Source organism: Camelus bactrianus, chromosome 15 (assembly GCF_048773025.1).
Source record: "Camelus bactrianus isolate YW-2024 breed Bactrian camel chromosome 15, ASM4877302v1, whole genome shotgun sequence".
In the NCBI taxonomy this organism is placed as follows: domain Eukaryota; kingdom Metazoa; phylum Chordata; class Mammalia; order Artiodactyla; family Camelidae; genus Camelus; species Camelus bactrianus.
This window is the reverse complement of record NC_133553.1, coordinates 53,633,934-53,658,434: the sequence shown is the minus strand read 5'-3', so window position 1 is coordinate 53,658,434 and position 24,501 is coordinate 53,633,934. Positions and strand designations below refer to the sequence as shown.

The 24,501-nt window shown below is 39.3% G+C and overlaps 1 protein-coding gene across 3 annotated transcripts in view; it reads right to left on the bottom strand.

Annotated features, from left to right (window-relative positions):
* Positions 1-24,501, bottom strand: part of CCDC85A (coiled-coil domain containing 85A) — a 1,028,435-nt gene that overhangs the window by 752,886 nt on the left and 251,048 nt on the right. For all 3 annotated transcript variants that reach the window (XR_012498974.1, XR_012498973.1, XR_006723740.2), the window contains exon 4: positions 22,011-22,130. The gene's annotated coding sequence lies outside the window, so the exon portion shown is untranslated. The remainder of the gene's footprint in view (positions 1-22,010; positions 22,131-24,501) is intronic.

The following is a 24,501-nucleotide window of genomic DNA, read 5'->3' as shown; positions in this document are numbered from 1 at the left end:
CTTCCCTCCTTTCTTGGTCATTATTCCTACCATTGATTAGCCCCACCCAGTGGACTGAAGGGGCTGAGGTTCATGGTCCAATTTAGCCATAATAAAGCAACATTAGCAAAAAGGAAGGACATAGAAACTATCATCTAAAAAAGGTAAGACCTGGACCCCCATTGTCACATCTGCCCCTTTGGTGAGTATATGGTCCTTACTTTTTTCACTTCAGTAACTGCTGTTTTTTTTTTTTGTTTGTTTGTTTGTTTTTTTGTTTTGCCTGGGGAACTATTTTAAGGTGCTTGGCTTTGGTATTCCCAAAATCTTTGTAAAGATTGTTTATAAGTAGTTTTTGAGTGGTTGGTTTTACATCCACCTCTACTCTTACTTGATTATGTTTCTTATTATGGAAGGATTAAGTAGAACAAGTCCTTTCTAAATGCAAGGATTATATTTTTATGACATTACATTCAATGCTGCATATGCCAGAAACATGTGAAAATAAGGTTTCAACTCAGCAAGAAGAGAAGCTTGATAATATCTCATCAAGAAAAAATCCAGGATACATGAGACTTCAAAGTAGTCCTCAGCTGGTATGCTAAGTGAACAAAGCCGTGCTTCTACCCAAGGAACCTGCTTGATTTTCTTCTTGTAGGTCTAACCTGGATGGCTGTGAGTTGGCTTAATCTCAGCTGGCAACTGTGAGATGTTCAAACAGTCCCCCACAGTGGTCTCTGGGATTATGCTAAACAGAGCAATTTCCTTGACCTCATGGATCAAGAGACTTGCATGGCAACCAGAATTAGAGTACCAGATTTCTATTTCGTGACCCAAAAAGCTGCTATGGTTATCGTTTTGTGCTCAATCTCTTTTCATCTTACGAAAATCTTTTTCTGAAGTTGTGTTATACTGGAAAGGCAACTGGAAAGGCCTTGATTGAATTCGTGGGCTATTTATAGCACTTCTTCAATGTTACCTGTTGGGTTTTTTGGGGTTTTTTAATTGCAGCCAAGGGACTTTGTGTGTTAGAAGCCAAACCTAAAATGTTTTCCTTCTGAAAGCTCCTCCCATTCATTTTGTAGGTGCTACTCTGTCAAATTCCAAGCTGCCCAAAAGGAGATGATCTCCTGCCAGGTCCTCCTCACACTTCAACTGCCCAGATTATCACACTGAATGGCCCTTCCTCATACCTTCTGTAAATGTTTTGCATTCAACTGTCCTAATTGATACTGAAATTTAGAATCAACTATGGCTCAGGCTAAGGTTGCCACCAGACTTCTGAGCTTCACCTAACTCCAATTCTTGGTGACCCCTGGAAACAGGGGCAGAAAACCATAGTCTGCAAAAAGATTGAGAACAAATATACGTCCTTAAGGTGAAAAATAAAGACTGGTTCTCTTCCTCATTCACCCAGAAACACAATGTAAATTAGATGGAGCAAATTTATAATTAAATGTAAGATTAATTTTAACAACAAAAATTATTAAAGATGATTTTTCGAGGTCTTGACTGGCACATAGCTCCTTGTGTATCTTCAGGAAGAGCAGAAGACTGTGTATCTGCCTGATTAAATTACATTTCTGCTATTGAGGCAGATTTGTATGACCTCTTAGGTTTTATGGCCAGAAATTGATGTTGGGAGTAGGAAGTCGGTTTGAGGACTAGTTATTCCCAGGCTAACAGGACAAATAGTGAACTATAAGCTAGAAAATAACTTACTTCTTGTAAGAAGAGGGCTTCATAAGACCCTTTGAAGCTATGAAACTCTCCAAATGTTATCTACATCTTCCTGTTAGTTGAAATAAACTTTCTTCCCCCAAACACTAAAAAAAAATTTCCCAATTTCAATCTTGGTGACAGTTTTTCAAAAAGGATAGAAAATTCTTTTTTTTTTTCAAAAGGAAAGAAAGTGAATGTACTTCAACAAGGTAGGAAATAAGGTTGAAATAGTTGAGCACACACTATGTATCTGGCAATGTTTGTTGCCATGCTTGCACATTCAGTAATTGTTTGTTGCTGTCTGCAGATGTTTACACTACTGGCTACTCATACAGGTACCAGGGGAGCTTTTAGAAATGCCAGTGGCAAGGACTCCACCGCAGATGAATTAAATCAGAATGACCAGGGACCTGGGCATCACAATTTGAGAGCTACCCAGAGGATTCTGATGTACAGCAAGAGGTGAGAAACACTGTTTTTGAGCCCAACAAGAAGGCTGTGGATGGAGTGGAGTGAGAGAAAAACTGTTAGGAAATGGGGTGGGAGTGATAACAGGGTGAGCCATGCTAAGGATTTGGGGTTTTAATGTGAATGACATGAGAAGCAAATGGAGAGTTTTACTTAGAGAAATGACATATGAATTGTTCATAGGTAACAGATCAAACAGAATTTTTCAGAACAGAATTATTTATAAACTCGTTCTAAAGAAAAATATTTGGTGTAGATTCCAAATAACTTCCTGTAATTAAACTTTAGGCATATAGACCAAAGGGTAAGCAGTTCCCACCAAGAGGAGAGCTAGGATAAAAGAACAAGGAAACTGACTGAGGAATCAGGAGCCCCAGTTCCTTTTGGCAACTAATTACCCGTGTTACTGTTTTAAGGGGGAAAAAAATCACTTATCTTTTCAGCCATATAAAATCTGACCTTCTTTTTTTAACTTAAAAAAATCTAGAATTGCATGCTGGTAGTAATTAGTATCAAAATAAAGGGAGGATTTGGCGCCTCTACCAGTGAGACATTCAAAATATTGTTCAATGGGGTTAGTTTATGCCAGTCCTAACAGAAGATGGAGTAAAACAGGAGCAACTATCGAGACTTTGTTAGGGCTTCTGGGAACTAGGTCCTCACCTCAACTGCTAGCACTGACACCATGGCACATGTTACTACACCATGAAGACTACGTAAATCAAAGTGGAAGCAACCATCCTCTCTCCGAGAGCAAGCAGGCAGATCCTACTACGAGTCTGCAGGCTTGCCCCTTAGACGTGTGCCGAATCTGTGATCCTGAGCTGTTGCCATAAACCTGAATTCTATTTCTGCTCAACACAGGTGGCCATGTTTTGTTCATCCTCCTGCCTGTGTGTTTCTGTCTGACCATACATGCCTACACACTGAGGCTCTGAGCATGGCTTATGTCAGTCCTCACCTTTAGACCTGGACTGAGCTTTGCCTTTAGTTTGCCCTGCAGGGACCAGGTGCCTCCCATAGCCAATAGCTATTTGGGGTCCCATGCAAAAGGCATCTCAATACAACTTCTTCAGATGCTGCCTGATTCTGCCCTAACCAGACATCTAGTCATGTACTGCACATCAACCTGTGGTACCCAAATCTTGTACTGAATTTTCTAAGCATCCCTGGCTTCCTCCCTAGGTATAGATTTCTAGTCCCTACATGTTCCACTACCACCCAGCCCCAGTGCCTACCACAGTGGCTGGAGTCCAGGGGTCAAATGATTTCTCCACTGATTTCCTGACCACCTGACTGTTCCCCAACTGAGAAAAGGTCTCCTGAGTTCATTCCTCCCTGGACAGTTCTTAACCGTGCCTCCTTAAATGCTAGAAATCAACATTTCAGTCCTAGCCCCAGAAATCAAAATTTCCATTAGGAACCCATTTCTATTAGACACCTAGCACTAGGGGCTCTGCTGGCCGAAGAGGCTACACTCGTCCTTCAGTTGCTGCAGGGAGCCTTATGATGTGAGGAAGTCCCAACTTGAGGGCAGATTTCCCTCTGTTATTGAGAACAAGCTAGCTAGATGGCCACCCTTATGCCATCATAGGACTTTATTACCCTCTGCACCCAAATGGATGTGTTAAAGAATGTGGGCAGGCTCAAATCAGGCCAGAAAATGTTCCATCCACCAAAAAGGCCTATGAAGTCACTGATAGTCAAGCAGCCAGAGACGTCCTACCAGCAACCCCATAAAAGCTGCAAAGTAGCCCCAGCTTCATAATGTCTGTCTTCTGTGGACACCCAGATTAGAACTTTCTGTGGCCCTCCCCCAGGCTATACTACTGGAAGATGAACAGTTGTTGAATACCCAGAAAGTGCCACCTTTGTTTTCCTTTGGCTCCAACCTCCCTCCAAACAATATGTATATATCCAGATCAAAATAACAACAACACAAAATAAAATTAAAATGGCTGTTTTCAGTGATCATTGCAAGGTCTCTGTGAACTCTAAAGGTGCCCTTTGTATCAGATCCAGAGCTGTCTTCCATTACTGTAGAGCAGGATAAAGAAACCCTTCCTGGTTACAGACTCAGTTATCTATCAGCTAGAGTGCGTCAAGATTGATAATCCTACTAGGTATATAATTTGGGCCTATCTAGCCCATTCTTCTGAGTAATCTTCAAAGCTGGAACTTCTAAATAACCCCTCTGGGGGTTATGGCATTATTTAACTCATATTCTCAAAACTTGCTGTACTTGTACCCCACCCTCCACTAGCAATGAACGTGATGGTCTGGAGAGGATAAAGATAGGGAGGTGCTAAGCTCAGCCAACATCATGTTTTGACCAAGAAGAAACTGTAGCTTCAAGTTCTGCTCCACATAAAATATAGCTACTTTTCATTTTCCATTCTACAAGTTCTTAATGCCAGTGAGGTACTAGGCTCTGTATTGGGAATGCAGCCATGAACAAACTGTCTCTGCCCTCAGTCTAGTGGAGGAGTTGGTTGTTAAGCCGGTCATGTAAATATCTCCATTGTAATGATAGATAGTTAACTGCTATGAGCAAAGGATGAGGAGGCCTCATCTAGACTGAAACGAGGTAGACATTTGAAGAATGAGTAGGAATTGTGTGAACAGCATGGTGAAAACCTTAGAAGAAGGAAGGAGGTTGGTCAGCTCTAGGAACAGATAAGGCTCCCTGCTGCTATCTGGCAGGCTTGGCAGCTGCCATGGCCACGCCAAGAGGATCTCTCTGGAAAATCTCTTGGTGATAACTGGAAAGGGCGACCCTCTGCTTTTTAATTCTATTATAGACACCTAAATTACTGGAAGATACCCTTAGCCTATACAGTGCTCCAAAGATTGCTCAAAACTATGACCTAGATTTTAGGAGTCCCCTGTTTTATGATGGCCTATCTCTGAGTTGTCTTCCATTAACTATCATTTTGCACAGTCCACAGGCATACTAGATATATTTCCAAACTCAAGTAATCTGAGAATGCAGAGTTTGTAATCTATGATTTTTCTGCGATGATAGGAAATGAAAACAGGAAGTTTCAAATGTACCCCCTTAGAAGATCTGTATTAATATAATAATGTCTAACAAACAACATTCCTGAATCCAATAATTATTAAAACATGAACTTCTGTAGGTGCTTGATCCTGGCCTTTTTCCTTCTAAATCATCATGCTCACTTATCACAGTCCTGTTTAAGATCACCTGTTTCCAATAACCCACATCATCTCAGACCAGGCTAAGTGCAATGGTTCTCAAATTACAGTCCCTAGACCACATCACCAGGGAACTTTTTAAAATGCCAATTCTTGGGCCCCATCTCAGATCTTCTAAATCAGAAACTCTCATCATGTGTCCCAGAACACAGTATCTTAACAAGCCCTCTGGATGATTCTGCTGCATGCTCAAGTTTGATAACCACTGGCCTATATAAGACCTTCACCCATCTCACGAATCCCTCTTTCCCCACGCAATTTCCTGTAGCAGTCTGTAATGAAAGATGATATTCCCATATCTAACCATCCCAGCCACCATATCTCAGACCTCAGGGCTTTCAAAACTTGGATTCTTAGTCTAGGCACTTCAAATAGTTAATAACATCATAGAATCATGACATGTGGGCAGTTGTACTTCTATCCAGTTACTTGTGGTAAATGACACTACTTAGAGGAGATCACACAGAACATATTTGCAACAATCAAATCTTGCAGGATCCTATTCTTCATCTACTTTTATTTCCTTATCACATTCCTCCTAACTTACAAAATGACACAATACTAGTTTTCAAGTTACTGCTAGACTTGTTAACTCAGTTCCCTAATCTGTCAAACCTAGTTGCAAAAAACAAAACTATATCTACAGAGAGACCATGAGAGTTATAGGGGAATATCACAATGGACTGATTTCTGGGTTCTTCTCCTGGAGTTCCTTCTCCAAAGGAGGTCTTTAGGGTGCCCAATACCATTCTGCTTACAAGTCCTTTGGCTTTACAAAAATACTCCCTATGAAAAGTATATCAACCTTAAGGAAATGTCTGTTAAACAACTGAGATAACATACTTAATCAAAGGTCAGAACGCTAGAAAAAAGATACAATAGGCTGGAAATTATATCCCTGGAGTATTTTAATGTATTCTAAAATTTCACCATCTGTAAAATAAAAATACAGTGAAAACTTAATTCTCAAGCCTACTTGGGATCTGGATAAATGAAGACAGACAGGTAGCAATCCCAGAATGGACTCTTCAGTCTCCATTCTGTGATTTCCACCTCTCAGCTCCACCATTATTCTACTCCCAAATCCCCTACCCAACTATTTCCTACTCTTTATGTCCAGAATAGCCCATGCAAAGCAGAAACTCCATTGGACAGAAGGATAGATTTGCTAAGTAATACTTGAACCCTTCATTTCTTCTATACTTGGGGAAATTCTGGAGGACTAATTAGAATTTTCCAGTGAGATCACAAATAGCAAAATTATCAATAAGAAACCAGTAACATTCTTAGGGATGTATGTTTGGCCACAACATTCTTCTTGGTGTCATGTGCTTCCCATATTAACTAACTCTAATAACTGTATCATTTCAGTGAGCTAGAATTCTAGAATGGTTAAAAAGACATAATAAACGTACCTTGAAAATATACATGTAGGTTATCCTAATCAATGAATCTAAAATTAAGTGATCATTAGATTGTCTCATTCAAATCTACCTTAATTTTTAATACTTAAAAATAATCATTAAAAATAAAAATGAATGGCTTAATGATATTTTTTAAATATCCTCTCTAAAAAAATACTTATCCACACTAGATTGTCATGAAATAAGTGATTGTGCTAAGTGAGTCTTACACACATTACATTTACAGTCTCTCTTGATAACCTGGGGAAATTATTCATTAGTCTGACTTCCAATTCATTTATCATGTGACATGTTTTTAAAAAGTTACTTAATTGAAAATTTCACATGTAGGAACAAAAGGGGACAAAGTTGCTACATTCGGAATAAATGATACTCAACATAATTATTATAGAGTTTTTGATGTCGCAGATACTGCATCAGGAACTGATTGGATAAGAATCGGTCACCATCAGTTCCTAATGCATTGCCTTCAGCATCTAAACGATCATCAGTAAACACCTGAAGTTAGATTTTCTGAGATGTATTTATGGTTATACAATAAAATAAGCACTCTTAATTTAACCCTAAAGAGAAATATTTCTGAGGGGTTGTCCCAAGATGCTAAAACACCTATCACTAGCTACCACTCATAGATTTATTAATGGAACCAGAGAAGTTAATCTAGTTCCATGTTTATGCCTATAATACAGTTGTACCTTCCTTATTAAATATATTAGTATGAAATAAAACAATCTAAAACTTGCTGATCGTTTTTATAACTTGCGAGAAAAATGAGTACATATATTTGATTTGCTAACTTTGCTTATCTTTTTTAAAGCATTTATGGAGTTTAAATAGGTATTGCAATTTAAACAGATATTATTTCCCATTATTACCACTAAAGTAAATATTATAGAAAAAAATGCTACAAAGCAGTTACTATAAAAGATAACATGTTATGACTAATTATACTTTCAACTAGCCTAAATTCATTTGTATTTCCAGCATTTTCTAACTCAAATGGTCAAGGTGGTTTGAGAAGCAAGCTTATTTTGCTTCACTTATTAACTCATTTATCAGACATTTATTTAACACCTATTATGTGCCAGGTACTACTCTAGGCACTTGTGATACAGCAGTCTGCAAAGTTACTACATTAATGGAGCTTACATACTTACGAAGGGAACAGACTGAAAACCAATTTATAATGGTTTGTGTAAAATCAAGAGTTTTTAGAGGAGTAAGAGCCCTGAAATGGATATGTTTTAATATGGATAGAATATTATTTTATAGAAGCAATGATACAACTTTTGTGGGTAATTTTAAAATAAATTTGATAAGCAATTTAATAAGTTACTTACTATATACTGTATACTGTACGTGTACTATATATGGTTTTTCATAGGTTCAGTGGAATATGTTTCCCAAAGACAGAAAAGGCTACTATGTATGATCTATTAATAGTCATTCCTGCTGGTAATGTGAGACATAAATTTGATGTTTATTAAATTTAAATAACCCAAGTATGCACCATAAAGTCCAGTTCCAGTGGAATGTTACATTAAAAGAAACACAGGCCAATGACAATAAGTAATTATAAAAATAATCCCACTTCTTGTCATATCTGACAAAGAACATTAAAGGAAAAACAATTCATAACTTTCAGCAATACATCTAGGAACCTCCTCTCGTGTTCTTAATTCCCCCACAATTACTCCAGAGCCTCTCAATCTCAATTCTCTAAACTTTGCCAATAAAATCCAAGCCCACCTGCGATATCTACCTCCTTTTCCATCTCCTTTCCTCCTGCCTAACCAATTCATTCGTATAATTCATATTCATTTTTTCATTCATTCTGTCCACCTACCCCTTTCTCTCCCTCTGCTTCTTGCTCCCTCCCTTCCTTCCCCTCTCTGGACCTCTTCACTCTCCTTGCTCCTTCCTCTCCCTCTAAAGACCCCACAGAATCAGACCCCTCGCCTCTCTTTCAGTCAGTTCCTTCCATTCCTCTTTGCCTGCCATACCTAACTCTGCTCCATTCTCCAGATGTTCGAATAGCTAGCTCTCCCACTTCAAGTCTCTGCTTTTCAGAAACACCTTCCCCAACTATTCCATTTAACATAGCCTCCCTAGTCTATCATTATCTACTCCTTTACCTGACTTTGTTTCTTCATAGTACCCATCGCTACTTGACACTGGTTCTATACTTGTTTAGCTTTTTAATTGTGTTCTTCACCAGAATACAGGTAGCTTGAGGGCTGGGACTATGTAGTATACACCGTGGTATCCCTAGCACTTAGAAGATTTCCTGGCACATGTGGACTCTTGGTAATTGAAAAAAAAATTAGTTGTTTGTACTGGAAATCATCATTTTAACTATTCTTTCCAGAGCAGTAGTGCATACCTGAATATGAAAGTTTAGAAATCTTCCTAATTAGGTCTTCAGGCCTTTTCTCTATATACAGTCTCTCCTGAGGGAGGATGGGGGTTTTGGTATTGAGTTCTATATCTTTGAACACTATATATAAGCTAATGAATCACAAACTCATATCTCTAGCCCTGACTGTTCTCTGAGCTCTAGTCCAATATATCCAACTCTTGGATTGGATTGATTGGAATAAGATCCTGAAAGTTGGAATGGGGACCTGTGGGAAGACCCTGATGAAACTGGAGACATTGAGCCCCTATATTCTGAGGAGTCTTCTTTGCCAATGGAAGTGGCCTCTCCATCCCCCCTCAGCACCCCATTTAAGAGGATTAACCCTGTATTGCCTGAGGAAACCATAAGAGCCTTCACTGAGGCAGTTTGCTTGCAAGACAATGCAGAGTCTCCTCAGGACCTACCCTTACCACCCCTCTTTGCTTCTAGACCCATAACTAGACACAAGTTCCAGCAGACCCCTCAAGGTGAGGTACAAAGTGTGATCCATAAGGAGCTGTACTATACTGCAAAAGAACTACTTGTGTTTTCTAACCTATAGAGTCAGAAATCCAGGGAATATTTGGGGGAGTGTACAATAAGAGCAAGGGATAACGGTAGAAGAAACATAAAGTTGAATCAGGCTGAATCTATTGATATGGGTTGACTAAGTAGAGATTCTGTGTTTATTGCAGCTCAGGGAGTTAGAAAGGGCTTCAACACTCTGTTTGGTTAGTTGGTTGCCTGAAACATGGACCAAAAAGTGGTCCACAGTGAGCAAGTTAAAATGCCAGATTCACTTTGGTTTAATGTAGAGGAAGGGATTCAAAGACATGAGGAGATTGGAATGTTAGAGTGGATCTGTCATTTAAGACCTACTCACTCACCCTGGGAGGGTCCAGAGACATACCCTTCACCATGACTGTGAAAAATAAATTCATGAGGGAACGCTGGATCCTTGAAGAGCTCTGTGAACACTCTTCTCTGTAGGCAAGACCTAATAGTGGGAACTGTAGTCGCTGAATTAGGAAACCAAAATGTGATGAGTGATTGGATCCCCATATGGCAGGGGCCAAGTGGCAGTGCTCAATCACTAAGTGCAGGGTGAGTGTGGTCACCATAATGCACAGCAGTCAGAGTGGCTTATAGCCTTTTACCAGGGTAACTGGGTATTGGAGAAAGGTAATAATTAGACATTTTTGGGGACTGCTGGAAACTGGCTCTGAACTAACATTAATTCCAGGAGAACCAAAATATCATGCTGGTCCACCAATCAGAGCAGGGGCTTATGGAAGTCAGGTGATCAATGGAGTTTTAGCTTAGGTCTGTTTCACAGTGGGCCCAGTGGGTATCTGGACCTAACCTGTGATTTCCCCAGTTCTAGAATGCATAATTGGAATAAATGTACTCAGCCACTGGCAGAATTATCACATTGGTTCCCAGACCATAATTGGCTATTGTGGTGGGAAAGGCTGAATGGAAGCCACTAGAACTTTCTCTACCTAAAAAAAAAAAATAATGAGCCAAAAGCAATGTCTCATTCCTGGAGGAAAGGCAGAGATTAGTGCCTTCATGAAGGAATTAAAAGAAGCAAGAGGGGGATTCCCACCACAAGCCAATTCACCTTACTTATTTGGTCTTTGCACAAGACAGATGGATATTGAAGAATGACAGTGGATTATCATAAGCTTAAGCAGGTGGTGACTCCAATTATAGCTGTTGTATCAGATATGGTTTCACTGTTTGACACAAATTAACACATCCCCTGGTACCTGGCATGCAGCTTTTGATCTGGCAAATGCTTTCTTTATTCATATCTGCCAAAAGGGACCACCAGAAACAATTTGCTTTCAGCTGGTAAGGCCAGTTTGCTTTCACTGTCCTACCTCAGAGATATATCAATTCCCTAGCCCTACGTCATAATTTAGTTCATGGAGCTTTGATCACCTTTCTCTTCCACAATGTATCACACTTGTCTATCACATTGATGACTTTATGCTGATTGAACCTAGTGAGCAAGAAGCAGCAATTACTCTAGACTTTTTGGTAAAAATTCAGGGACCTTCTGCCTCAATGAAATTTCTAGGGGTCCAGTGGTATGGGGCATGTCAAGAAAGCTCTTCTATGATGAAGGATAAGTTGTTGCACCTGGTCCCTCCTACAACCAATAAAGAGGCACAATACCTAGTGGGCTTCTTTGAATTTTGGTGGCAACATACTCTTCATTTGGGTATATTACCCTGGCCTATTTACCACATGACCTAAACAGCTGCTAGTTTTGAGTGGGGACTAGAACAAGAGGAGGCTCTGCAACAGGACCAGGCCAACATGCAACCTGCTCTGCCACTTGGGTCACATGATCCAGCAGATCCAATGGTGCTTGAAGTGGCTGTGGCACACAGGGATGCTGTTTGGAGCCTCTGGCAGGCCCCCATAGGTGAATCACAGTACAGACTCTTAGGATTTTGGAGAAAAGCCCTGCCATCCTCCCATCAAAAACAGATCTTGGCCTGTTACTGAGCCTTAGTAGGGACTAAACGTTTAACCATGGGTCCTCAAGTTACCATACGACCTAAGCTGCCCATCAAAATTGAGTGTTATCTGATCCATCAAGTCATGAAGTTGGGCATGCACAGCAGCACTCCATCATCAAATGGAAATGTTATATATGTGATCTGGCCTGAGCAGGCCCTGAAGTCACAAGTAAGTTATATGAAGAAGTGGCCCAAAAGTCCATGGTTCCCCCTCCTGCTACACTGCCTTCTCCCTCCCAGCCTGCACCTATGGCCCCATGGAGAGTTCCCTACGATTAGTTGAAAGAGGAAAAGACTCAAGCCTGATTTATAGATGGTTCTGCATGATATGTAGGCACCACCCAAAAAGTAGATAGCTGTAGCACTACTGCACCTTTCTGGGATATCTTGAAGGACAGTGGTGAAGGGAAAGCCTCCCAGTGGACAGAACATCAAGCACTGAACCTTGTTGTTCACTTTGGTTTTAAGCAGAAGTGACCAGACGTGCAGGGATATACTTAATCATGGGCTATGGCCAATGATTTGTCTGGATGGTCAGGAATTTAGAAGGAACATGATTGGAAAACTGGTGACAAGGAAATTTAGGGAAGAGGTCAATTAATAGACCTCTCTGAATAGGCAAGAAAATATGAAGATATTTGTGTTCCATGCAAATGTTCACCAAAGGGTGGCCTCGACAGGGAAGGATTTTAATAACAAAGTGGATAAGATGACTTGTTTTGTGGCTAACAGTCAGCCTCTTTCCCCAGCCACTTTTGTTATTGCCCAATGGCCATATAAACAAAGTAGTCATGGTGGCAAGGATGGAGGGTTTTCATGGCCTCAGCAACATGGATTTCCACTTACCAAGCTTAACCTGGCTACTGTCACTGCTGAATGCCCAATGTGCCAGCAGCAGAAATCAATAGAATCCCTGATATGGTACCATTCCCTATGGTGATCAGCCAGAATAGATAGGTTAATTCCATTGGACTCCTTCTATCATGGAAAGCACAGTGTTTATTCTTAACTGGAATAGATATTTACTCTGGACATGGATTGCCTTCTCAGCATGCAATGCTTCTGCCAAAACTACCATCTGTGGACTTACAGTGTGTCTCAGCCACCATCATGGTATCCCATGTAGCATTTCTTTTGATCAAGGAATTCACTTCACAGCAAACTCTTGGAGACACAACAATGATTTCACTGAACTCGAAGTTAAGGCTGTTGCCCAGCCAGTTAGGACTCCTCATGTCTCTGAATCAACAGACAAAGGAGAGTTACTGGGCAGGCTAGGGTGATTGATCCCGACTATGAAGGGAAACTTGGACTGCTACTCCACAGAGGTGGTAAGGAAGAGTATGTCTGGAATGCAGGATATCCCTTAGGGTGTCTCTTAGTATTACCATGCCCTGTGATAAAGGTCAGTGGAAAACTACAACCTAATGCTGGTAGGATTACTAACGACCCAGATCCTTTGGAATAAATCTTGAGTCACTCAGGTGAAGAACCATGACCAGCTAGTACTTTCTGAAGGCAAAGAGCATACAGAATGGATAGTGGAAGAACGTAGTAATAAACATCAGTTATGACCAGTTACAGAAATGAATGCTATAATTGTCATGAATATTTTCTCCTTATTTTCTTATGAATATGTTTATGTATGTGTCTGTGTATATATATATACATATATATATATATATCTTTGTTTTCTTTCCTCTCATTCTCTTATCATGTAACATAAGATGCATTGACTTTATATCATATTATCTAAATATTACTCATTTACATCATAGTATTTAAGTTATGGGATATGAAGGAGAAGAGTAAACATCATTCAAGGACCTACTTCTTCTGGGGAAGGGGTTAATGCATTTTTCATTGTATGCAGACTAGCAGTATTATGTTAGGTGGAATTATGACCTTGTTATTGTGTTTTGGGGGGGGTTTAAGTATGTATTAAGGTTATATGGTTTGTTGGTCAAGTTGATGGGTGATCTTGTGATAGTTAATTTTATGTGTCAACTTGACTGAGCCAAAAAGTGCCCATAAGTTTGGTCAAACATTCTTCTGGGTGTGTCTGTGGTGGTGTTTCTGGATGAGATTAACATTTGAATCAATAGACTGAATAAAGCAGATTGCCTTCCCTAATGTGGGTGGTCCTCATCCAAACAGGTGAAGACCTGAAAAGAACAAAAAGGCTGACCCTCTTCACATGCAAGGGAGACGTTCTCCTGTCTGACTACCTTGAGCTGGGACATTAGTTTTCCTGCCCTCAGCCTGGAACTTATACCATTGGTCCTCTGGGTTTCCAGGTTGCCAACTGCAGATCTTGGGACTTGTCAGACTTAATAATCATGTGAACCAAGACCTTATAATAAATAAGTCTCTTTATTTACATACACACACATTTATGTAAATACATATATATATATAAATATATCTATATATTGATTCTATTGGCTCTGTATCTCTGGAGAACCTTGCCAGACTAATACAATTGGCATCTCCATATGGATGGACAACCTAATGTGTCCAGAACATAACTTTTTTTGAACTCCCCAAACTTGCCACTTTGCCAGTCTTTACCATCTCAGTTAAAGGCACTGACATCTGTCCAGTTGTTCAACTTATGATTCTAGGAGTCACCTTTGATTCCTCTCTAACTCACTCCCTCAAGACTCACCTCAAATATAGTCTGTATCCAAAAATCTTCACTATCACCACTGCTTCCATCATAATCCAGATTCTCCTCTCTCTATACTTTTGTGGAAATTTCCTCCAGGTCTCTCCTTGCACACCCAGGGAGACACTGCTTAATGGTTGAGAATGAAGACTCTAAAATCAGAATGCCCCACTACTTATCGTGTGTTTTGGGGCAAGTGGCTTGACTTCTGTGCCTTCACTTTCCCATCTCCAAAATGGAAATAAAAATCACATGGGGAGGTTATGAAGATTAGAGTGTATATAGTTAAGTGCTAAAAACAGTGTCTGGGATAAAATAAGCACTCACATGTTAGCCATTAGCACAATAATTATTTAATTTATTATTTTATTACCATTGTTCTGTGTGTGTGTGTTGCCTCTCAAATCCATTCTCTCCCCAGACAGCCAGAATAATCTTAAAAAGGAGGGAGAGGAGGAGGCATGACTTAGACTTATTGTGGTGATCATTTTGGAATATATACAAATATGGAAGCACATTGTTCACTTGAAACTAATATAGTGTTAAACATCAATTATACCTCAATTTTTAAATGCAGAATATAATTTGAATACATGTAATGATGTCATTGCTCTTGGCTACCTAGAGATGAGGCTTCACCACAACTGAGACAGCCTCCATATACATAAGAACAATAAATATCCTTTAAAATGAAGGGGGGCATAACATTCCCCTTCTGAAAATCCTCAACTTCTCATTAAATATGCAATACAAAAAAAGCTGCTACTACATAGTAGAACCCAGAGGATTCACTGGAACACAGCTTAGTACTCCCAAGCCCAGAAACACTGGTCAGTGGAAATAATGTAGAGCCAATAAAGACAAGACCACTAAGGTCTTGAGTCCTATAGGCATAAACACTTGGTTCACCTACCAGGTAAAAATTCCTACCCACCCAAGGTTTTGGCAGAGGGCGAGAAACATGGAATAGGTGGAACAAAGAATTGATGGCACGATTAACATAGGCCTTGACCAGCTTCAGAAGCAGCAACCTCCAATTTCACTGAATCATGACTTATGTTCCCTCATGGTAGTGGTCCTTTCTTGGACACGAGAACCTCTAAACCCACACAGCCTAAGGTTTTAGAAGAAATAATTCATTCAGTTGATTGTGCATTAAAATGGGAGAGAGGCAGTTTCCAACTCCATCTCTCAAACATGAAGAGTGTAGTGCCTGATAGATAAACAGCCTGCTCTAGAATTTTCTTTCCTCAATCTTTACATGGCTGGCTTTTTTATGACTCAGCTCAAATGTGACCTTCTCAAAGAGGTCTTTGAGGTCCTCAAGAGGTCTCTATAACAACCTATTGTCTAAAATCATGCATTCTCTCCACTCCTACACTCACTCTCTCTTATTCATGTTTTATTTCTTTCTTAGCATTTCACATGTTCTAAAATCATTTTTTAACATTCTTTATTGAGTTATAGTGATTTTACAATGTTGTGTCAAATTCCAGTGTAGAACACAATTTTTCAGTTATACATGAACATACATATATTCATTGTCACATTTTTTCCTCTGTGAGCTACCATAAGATCTTGTGTATATTTCCCTGTGCTATACAGTATAATCTTGTTTATCTATTCTACAATTTTGAAATCCCAGTCTATCTCTTCCCACCCTCCGCCCCCTTGGCAACCACAAGTTTGTATTCTATGTCTATGAGTCTATTTCTGTTCTGTATTTATGCTTTGTTTGTTTGTTTGTTTGTTTTTTAGATTCCACATATGAGTGATCTCATATGGTATTTTACTTTCTCTTTCTGGCTTACTTCACTTAGAATGACATTCTCCAGGAGCATCCATGTTGCTGCAAATAGCGTTATGTTGTCAGTTTTTATGGCTGAGTGGTATTCCATTGTATAAATATACCACATCTTCTTTATCCAGTCATCTGTTGATGGATATTTAGTCTGTTTCCATGTCTTGGCTATTGTAAATAGTGCTGCTATGAACATTGGGGTGCAGGTGTCTTTTTGAAGTAGGGTTCCTTCTGGATATATGCCCAGGAGCAGGATTCCTGGGTCATATGGTAAGTCTATTCCTAGTCTTTTGAGGAATCTCCATACTGTTTTCCACAGTAGCTGCACCAAACTGCATTCCCACCAGCAGTGCAGGAGGTTCCCCTTTTTCCCACAGCCTCTCCAGCATTTGTCATTTGTAGACTTTTGAATGATGGCCATTCTGACTGGTATGAGGTGATACCTCATTTTAGTTTTGATTTGCATTTCTCTGATAATTAGTGATATTGAGCATTTTTTCATGTGCCTATTGATCATTTGTATTTCTTCCTTGGAGAATTGCTTGTTTAGGTCTTCTGCCCATTTTTGGATTGGGTTGTTTGCTTTTTTCTTATTAAGTCATATGAGCTGTTAATATATTCTGGAGATCAAGCCTTTGTCAGTTTCATCATTTGCAAAAATTTTCTCCCATTCCGTAGGTTGTCATTGTGTTTTACTTATGGTTTCCTCTGCTGTGCAGAAGCTTGTAAGTTTCATTAGGTCCCATTTGTTTATTCTTGCTTTTATTTCTATTGCTTGGGTAGACTGCCCTAGGAGAACATTTTTGAGATGTATTAAAATCATTTTTATTTCCTTTTTATTCTCTTTCTTCCCCAATTCCATGAAGCCTGTGATTTTGTCTTATTTCTTCAGTAACTAGAACAGTGCCTGATATATAGAAAATGCTCCAAAAATACTTTTGAATAACGTAAGAATTGATGGCCTCCAAGTAAATAAGGCAAGAAGGAACCATGTGCCAAAGTTCAAGTGTAAGCTAGAAGATTCCTGGAGAAGGAGTCCTTTTGCAATAAGGAGAAACTCAAACGTGTATTTCTAGAACTGACAAGAGCATTCTAAGATATTCTGTAATGATTTGTACTCTTTGTCTTAAAATGCTATTGATAGTGTACGAATTCAGAAGGGAAATCTTTAAGCCTAGTACTCAGATTTAATTACAGGGACAAAATGAAAATATTTATTTTTGAGAGAAAGAGCACTAGAAGTGACCCATATGGACTCTGGAATAGCCCTTCTTTAAAAGAGACAAAATGTAGTTTGGAATGTGTAGTTTGAGAAGAATTTGCTTGCACTGTGAGGACTGTGAGGGAATTTGTGAGATCTCTAAGAAGGGCCATGCCTTATTCTTACCATGCCACCATCTGGCCAAGCTCCTGGCAATAAGGATGGGAAGTGGAAGGGTTTGAGGAGCTTTGTGAAATGTTATAGCAACCACAACACAGAATTGAAGTCAGGCCATATCCCCAAACAAACTGCCACCATGGAAAATGCACCATCTGAGGTGTCTTGCATTTCCTAGGAGGAAAGTGACAAACTACTATGCTGTAACTTCTCATCCATTTGACCAAACACTCCCATTCCTGTTGTGTTTACTTGAACCAGAGGCGTAGAGTGGGCATGTTTGTTCCCCATTACTAACTCACTGATCTTGACTTAAGAACAATTTGGGAACGGGGGCCATGGCATCAGTCACAGATAACAAACCACACACAAGTACCCTAGTTTATAAATAATAGGCCCTCCAAGAAACCACATGACATCTCGAGTGCTGGATGGTACTTCTGAAAGCTCTGAGAGAGCTGGAAATCGCATACAGGCAAGCAAGTCCCTGCTGAATACACATCTAAGGAGCTGTGCATGCATTGTTTATTCCAGCAACTTTATGGAATAAATTACACACAACAAATTAGTTTCAGATGGTAGGATATGAAAGCCGATGGGCCGTATAAAGTGAATTCCCACTTTTGACCCAACTACTTCCCATCTCAAGCATCTCAGACTCAGAATCCAGATGCAATTCATTTTTGAAAATGCAACAGAGATCAGAAAGTTGATAAGTGATGAGGATTAGAGACTTCAAAAAGCAACTTATGAGTATTGTTAACTCATTATATTCTCCTATGATTTTTAGTTGTTGATGTATATGGAAACCATGGGTAAAATTGAACCCATCTATCCTCCTTCCTGTCATTATGCAGACAGACAAAAATAAATATTTTCCTGATATTTCCTACCTGTATGGAAATTCTGTAATAGATTCTGCTCAACACACATTTTAAAATTTCACTGCATAATACACTGAAACAATCATTTATGTTCCTGAAGGAGATGTAATGTCTTTTTTCATCCCCATTAATCCTTTTTTTTAAACTAACACAGTGAGATTGACTTCTTTTGGTGCACAGTTCTATGACTTTTTACTACATGGATAGTCATGAAACCTTCACTGCAATCAAGGTTACAGAACAGTTCTCACACCCCTCCCAAATTCTCTGGTGCTACTTCTTTATAATCCCCACCTACCTTTAACCATTGGCAAACCACTGGCCTGTTCTCTACCACTATGGTTTTATCTTTTCCAGAATGTGAAGAATACAACCTTTGTCATGTAACTTTTCACTCAGCAAAATGCCTTTGTGATTCATCCAAACTGTTGCCTGTCTTAATAGTTCATTTTCATTGCTGAGTAGTATTCCATAATATGAATGTATCAGTTTGTTTGTTCACTCACCCACTGAAGGATACTTGAGTTATTTCCAGTTTGTGGCAATTATGAATAAAGCTGCTATAAACATTTGTGTACAAGTTTTGTTGTGAACATAAATTTTCATTTCTCTTGGGTAAATATCTAGGAATGGATCACATGGTACATCTGTGTTTAACTTTATAAGAAACTGCCAAACTTTTCCCAGAATGGCTGTATATCATTTTTTCATAAGTAAAATAATAAAAACCATTAAAAGTGGACCCTGATAGCTTGTTCACTTATGTTTAGGTGATTCCAATAATACTATTCACCATGATAAAATACTGTCTTTAAAATAATCAGAAGCATTTGACTTTTTTTTTTCACTTTTAAAGCTTAATCGAGTCCTTAACATGACTTTTAAAACAAAATCAGATGCTTGACAACTGTAGAAATGTAAAGCCTAAGGAATATACTTATAAATGAGAAAATTTTAATGAGAGAAAAAGAACCAGGGAAAGTTTTTATCACAGCTAAGTTTGAGCAACTTAACCCAGTGTCACATGCATCAAGTCCAATTTTCAATTCATAAATAAGCTTCCCCCTCCCTCCAAAAACTTCCACCCAAAGGCTAATTACAGAAGAAAAGGGAACATGAGCACCAGCCAGAAAAGATTCACAGTTGCCACTCTTCAGTTGCTACTTTAATGGGAAACACATGTGCAAGATACCACCCAGGAGAAAACTGACCAGTGTGTTCTAAAAAAAAAGAACGTCACCAGAAAATGAGCCACACAAGATGGCTTACTCTCTTGGACAGGCTGAGCCCAGAAAGAGGGTTGATAGCAATTTTGTTCTTATATAAATACGTGCTAGTCCAAAGATGAGATACTGGGACAAAAATTAATCTGTAGCAATAAAGTTGAAGGCAATGATGTGAATTAGCCCTCACTACTTATTGTCTCATCTACATGCCCTGCAGTCAGCTTACCATCAGATATGGGGGTGGGAGGTTCTTAGCAAGGTTAAAGTAAGAAATCCTACAATGGAATTGGAAGAAAGGGCACAGTGATGACTGTATCATTAAATAATAATGCTAAAACTCATTAGCTGCCTCCTACTACAGGTAGCCAGCAGTATTCCAAGTGCTGTACACACAACATATCATATCCCTAATTTATAAGGTAGGGATTGACTCCATTGTGTTAGCTCAGGTTGTCATAACAAAATATGTAGGGTGGGTGGCTTAAACAACAGGAATTTATTTCTCACAGCTCTTGCAAAGAATGAGATCAAGGGGCCAGCCAATTAGATTCTTGGTGAGGGCTCTCTTCCTGGCTTTCAGGGGCCAGCTTCTAGCTGTGTATGACATGGTGGAGAAGGAGAGCAGAAGCAAGCTCTCTGGTCTCTTCTAGTAAGGAGACTAATCCCATCGTGAAGCCTCCACCCTCATGACCTCATCAAAACCTAATTGCCTCCCAAAGCCTCATCTCCAAATACCATGCATTGGGTGTGGTGGGGTGGGGGGTAGGTAGGTAGGGCTTCAATATGTGAATTTGGGGGACCACAGTTCAGACAAGAGCATCCACTTTACAAATAAATGATGTTTTGAGAGGTTATGGAGTTTACAACGAATCATTCAGTCAGCAATCACCAGAGCTTGAACTGGAATCCAGGGTTTTGACGCTAGGGAATAATATCTACTTTTAAAAAAAAAACCTATTTTTTGACTGCCCAGTAAGGGCTAGGTGCATGTATACAATATCTCTAATCTTCACAGAAAACTTTCCAAGTCAATATTCTTCCCACTTTACAGATGTGGAAACTCTGGCCCAAATCTGGTACCAGCTTGAACCTAGTTTACTGCATCTAATGTATCCTAGTTGTTATAAAGGAAGGTCCTCAGATTAGCAGTATCACTATCTTTACTTAGAAACTTGTTAGCAATGCAAATTCTTGGGCCAAGCAGCAGACCCACCTAATTAGAAACTCTGGGGGTGGTGTCCACAATCCATGTTTAAACTGCCTTTAGATGATTCTGATCCATGCTAAAGTTTAAGAACTATTTGTTTGTTTCATGAATTTATTGGAATAGTTAATACATTCAAAATTCAATAATAAACGGTACATCCAAGATTCAAACATTGTGGCAAAGCCTGTGGCCTTTTGCTGAACCGTATTGCCCCATCCCAATTTTACCAAGGGAAGGTGTTGGGGATGGAATATACTTTAAATGAAGTGTGATTATAGAGCATGATTCTGAATTCTGCTTGGCCATTATACATTGATCAGTTCTCCTACCTACAATAATGTCATACAGAGAAATGTCCAAAGGACAGGCCCTGGGAATTGACAATGGTACTTTTCACTGATCAGAAAACACCTGTGGTATGACCTAGAAAACCAAGCTTTGTGAAATTGTTATTTAGACCTGACAATTTTGTATCTCATTTAGTGAAAATGAGAAATAATCTAGTATGGAACGAAGCAGTTCTCATAAAAAGCGAATTCCATTCCTCTTTGATTTATTTTTTAAAATTATGTTTAGTTTGTCTAATCAATCACTGCTTTATCTACATATAGTTGCTATATAGTTGCATCATTTTTCCCTTCAAGGAACAAGACCATATCACATCCCATTTTGGAAGTATGGACAATTTACAGAAAGGGATAGAAGTCTGCCCATAATAGAAATGGCTAATTTAGAGAGGTGAATGAAGGTGCTTGATCTCACACCAAGGACTTTTTAGATCATTTGCAAAGTCAAAGAATTTCAAAAAAAAAAAAAAAAGGTATTTCCAATGCATATATCATCACCTGCTCTTGCAATCAATATCACCCCTAAAACCATTTATTAATATTAATAATATTGATAAACATGTGCTAGACACTGCTCTAAGCATTTCACATGTGGTAAAACTCATTTAATCATCACAAACATGTGAGGTAAGTTCTAGGATTATTCCCATTTCACGAATGAGGAAATTCAGACTCAGAAAGGTTAAGTAACTTGCCAGAGCTCCTTCAGTCAGGAAGTACTGAACTCTGGATTAAGCCTCTTAAAAAGTACTTACTGGACATTGCTTCAGACATGAACCTTTGGCTCTGGATGGATGGGTTCAGTGTTGCTCTGCATCGGACTAATTCCAAAGGTCAATCTGTGAGCCCGCCTGACCTTGGCCTTGGCACTCCATCTGGATAGAATAAAGGAGAGAGGCAAAGTGATGATGTGCTGGACCGACAATACTTCCATCTAGTGGGAGATAGGGATCAAAGTGACAAAGGGACAGAGTGGGAAGTGTACTTCTATTTGCCTGTTGGTTTTCCACTTGACTCTTGAAAACAGACCTATTAGTCATTCAGTTCATGGTTTTGATAATTTCACTGATTCCTAACACATTTGAGTCAATAAGGCAGGGATAGCAAGATCTGTGGACATTCAAACTTCTCATATAGAAGAGGCATTAAAATCTGCAAAAAAACATATCACCAGCCAGCAAAAAGATTTTCACAATTTTCTGTTTCAGGGTTGTTGATGTACTGTCTTTAGCCCTAACTGGGAAAGACTTCGTGTGATTTATAATAGCAGATATTCTTTTAAGTAAACTTCTTACACTGTTCTATTCCACCTATCAAAAAAAAAAGCTTTTTTCAGCAGAAAACAGCATGTTGAGGTAGAAAAGGCTTTCCAAAGAAATTGTTGTATGTAATTTTTGATTCTGTCCTAATTTGGGAAGTTCATCTGAGCTAAAATCATTTTGTGCAGCTGACAGGACGTTTACTCAATGAATTTGCCTTTCTTACCTCCTGCTCTCTTTACCTCTACAGACAGACTTCCCACTCATTCTTTTTTCCCCTTCCTTCTTCCTTCCTTTGACACACACCTCCATTCCTCCCATCCAATATGGTTGTATTCATTCACACCCTAAAGAACACTATTAGGAAAGGAGGCAAAGGTTTAATAATATTTTGGGACTTTTAGTGCAGTAATTGAGGGCCTATACTGGCCTAGCTAGATCTGTCACATGTCATGTCTGACTCCCGAACACTGTGTAGATTGACAGCCTCCTATTTTGAGTCCCTCTTTCATTCCTTTATAAGCATTTGAAATCATTGAATAGCTGGGAGCTTTAGATGGAACAGAGACCCAGTCCCTACCTTCAAGGAGCTCATGCTTGCCTTGGGGGGCGAAGCAGGGGGTGGGTAGTAGGTTTATGGGTAACAAAACTCTCACTAGTAATTGGACCCAAGTTAATTCATTTAGGAGGCAATTCCCTTAAATTCCTTTATGAAAGAGATTCTGTCAGGCATCAAATTCACAATAAATCTCCTGAGTTGAGGATGAAAAACTTTCTGGTAGAACAATGGATTTTGGAATCAGATCCTCTTAAGTCCAAATCCTAACTCTGCCTTGGACAAGTTACTGAATTTCATAGGGTATCAGTTCTCTCTACTGTAAAATGGGAATAAAACCTGTTCAAGAGTCTACCTGAGGATTAAATGAGAAATGTCAAACAAGGCATCCGCTATAATTCCTGGTACACTGAAGTGCTCAATAAAGGTTTGCTTCTGTTTTCCCTCCTCTCTTCCCAGGCCTCATAAGGAAAAGGGGTGAAAGGACACAAAAGAGGCTCTAATAATATTAAACACTTCAGTAGCACCTACTACGTCCCAAACACTATTAAAAGCACTTTATATATTTTAACTCTTTTGATTCTTTTCCCAAACCCTATGAGATAAGTACTATTATTATCACCATTTCATAGATGAGGAAACTAAGCCACAGAGATGCCAAGTAATTTGCCAAGATCACACAGCTAGTATGTGGTGATGCTGTGATTTGTCCCCAGGTTATCTAGCTCTTGTTCATTATTCTATTAAGAGGTAAATCAAGAAAGAGGCACTAACCTCAGCTGTAATCAGAGTATTCAAACTGGCAGTCCTCAGATAATGAGCTCTGTTTGGTTTGTATGGTGTTTTAAAAATCAGGAGTGTTCATACGAAAGCCTGTATTTCTGACTTCTCTCAAAAAAACTGCTCGAAGATCTGGCAGTATATAGCCCACACCTGTATGGAAGCAAGCTGCTGCCTAGCGGCTACTCTCTGGGCTAAGCAAATGGTCTCCAATTCACCACAGCCACCAGTGCTCACAGTTGCATTAGGTGGGCCCTGCTTCACTTCTGCCCTGCACATGCATTTGCATTTGTGATCCAGAACTAGGAAATGCTCTAAACATAGTCTTGTCCATAAAGACAAAAGAGCTATATTCAGTAATGTACACCCAATCGTTGGAATATTTGAATGACATGAAAGAACAAATGCATGTAGTAAAGAGGTCTGAGTTAAAAGCAATCAACAACTAGGTTCAAATCACAACCACGTGCTTATGTTTAGATAAGCCATTGAGCCATATATGCAGGAATTGTAAACCCCGCTCTTCTTCTCCATATCCCCACACCTAAACAAAAAACCAAAAATGCATATTTCCTTATAGGTCATGGGGCTAAGACCCACTTGCCTTTAATATTAAATACAACCTTCTTTGTTTGGCATAGCTAGAAGAGG